We start from the raw sequence: 2,349 nt of genomic DNA, 5'->3' as shown, positions 1-2,349 counted from the left end.
GAGTTCGGCTTGTTTTTGCTCGAAATACAAATCATAAAATTTATATATATATATATATATATTGATGAGTAGTAATTCGAGTTAAAACGAGCTGAACACAAACGAACAAATTTTTGTTCGTGTTGTCCATATTCGGCTTGTTAACTTAGCGAACAAGCCGAACACGAGCTGTTTTGACAGCCCTATTCCCATGAGCCTTAATAAGGGTTTTTTAATCTTAAATACATGTAGTGGAATAAATCTATATTAAACTGAAATATCTTAATATTTTGTTGATTTTTTATACTCTCAATGACAACATTTTATTGGGGATTTTAAATACACAATATATCGAACATTTCTAATTTTCTATCTCATACCTCGCACTTAATATTTCATATTAAGCAACCACCTATCATTTACACATAAACTAAAGCCCTCCATGGCGTTTGTCGATGTCTACACTGCGAAAAGTAAAATGTTATGTATCAGATTGATAAGCTGGACATATGTAGCCTCTGTCCCTCTCTAGCTTAAGCCAGAACATCGCTTATGCTCTTCGCTCCGCCTCCACCGATGTCATGATGTAATTTTTTAACAATTTAGATGATCTTGTATTAATGGTTAATGTATCTTCAAACTTAATTGTAAATGAAGTTCTTATGTTACTGTTTAATCTAAAAATGTTTTGTGGATCACGCCTTAGGTATAAAGCGTTAAAAAAATGAGAGGAAGAAAAAGAGAAATAATTTATGTAGTAGCACGAGTTTTGAGAAGGTAAATTCAGTAGTCATATATTGAAGAAATGACCCTTACTAGTAAAGTTACATGTTTGTCCATGTTTTAATAGGAATGTTGCAAGTCATTATTTTTCCTTTTTATATTTATAACCGACTTCGGGACCCTTTAACATCCCTAAATGATGTTGGCGTTGTTTAGAATTTGTAAATGCTTGAAAAGGGTGCATTTAATGGCCCGTTGGTGTTGTCATTTTGTCATCTAATAATCGTGTTGAGAAGGTTTTTGATCGGTGATCTGACCAGCAATTACGCAGTAATTTAGCTTCCAAAAGATGGTAAAAAACTTGACTGAATTTATATTTAGCGGCTAGTGTGAAAAATCAAAATGTTCGAAAATTTAGAATATAGTTTACACACTACGGTACTACGCAAGTATGTGTATCGTTTCAAGTAATATAAGGTTTTTTTTAAAGACTGTAGTATCGATCCAAAAAAAAAACGAGTTTAGAAAGCCTTTAGGATAAGTTATAGTCTATTATTATTAAGTCTTAGCTTGGAGGTCGATTTAGATGTTTTATCTAGCAACTACTCCTAAATGAAAATCTTAAGTCTAAAAAAAACTTGTATTGATGAATTAGTTTGGAGAATTTCAAGATATAAAAACTACCCTTCACGTACAATGTCTTAGATAATGTGTACGAATGAAATGCTTAGAATTTAATATATCAGTGATAAATAGGAGCATATGCATTCTTTACCCCCTCTCGGTGCTAGCAAAAAACATTGGTTAATTTTAAGTTTGTTACAGTTGTGTAGTATTGATGAGTAGATTCTAGTCTCTCACTTCTAGATTACCCATTGTGTCATCTCTATAGCACCTACTGAGGGCCCTTATATCTAAACACAAGACCGAATTAATAAAAGAATCTAGTATGTCACCCTAGAAACATCAATTTTATACTCATCAAAACTTATCTTTCTATTTATTTGCACTCCCCCTTGGACGATTGGAACGACTTTATTCAAAGTTAAGTGGTGCTAACTAGTTGGTGAAATCATAACCCTCTAGGGTCGTTATGTTTCGCAACGGATTTTAACATTACAAGTGATCAGTTTGCAAAGTAAATTAAGGGCTAGTGAAAATACCTTTACATTAATAAATAAGAATAGATCTAAACACTGCTGAATTCCTAAATATGTATCTATTTCATTGCAAAAGAAAATTAAAATGAAGATAATAACATAAACATTAAAAGAATTGATAGAATTATGTAATAGTTATGTGTCAACAAGAAACATATGTCTACTTTTCCTCTTTCGAATGTATCAGCACGTTTAGTATTTTATTAGCATTATGCAGCTATCTGTCACCTAAAACCTCATAATAGAAACATATCATTAAATTATATTTCTTTAAAAGTTGCATTGTCGCCTAAAGTATTTCACAATTGTCAACTGGTCAATATGAGTGCACTCTAGTTTCGAGATCACTGCTCACCCGAGTCAAAGTTTCACTTACAACAAATTTTAACACAACCTATTGTCACTTAAGTTATGTCAATGAAGCAAAAGGAGATATCACTCATCACATTGAAATAAAATTTATTCTATCATAAAACAAATTTCCCTA

Source organism: Phalaenopsis equestris, unplaced genomic scaffold (assembly GCF_001263595.1).
Source record: "Phalaenopsis equestris unplaced genomic scaffold, ASM126359v1 Scaffold000428, whole genome shotgun sequence".
Taxonomy (NCBI): Eukaryota; Viridiplantae; Streptophyta; class Magnoliopsida; order Asparagales; family Orchidaceae; genus Phalaenopsis; species Phalaenopsis equestris.
Note: the sequence above shows the minus strand (reverse complement) of the source record.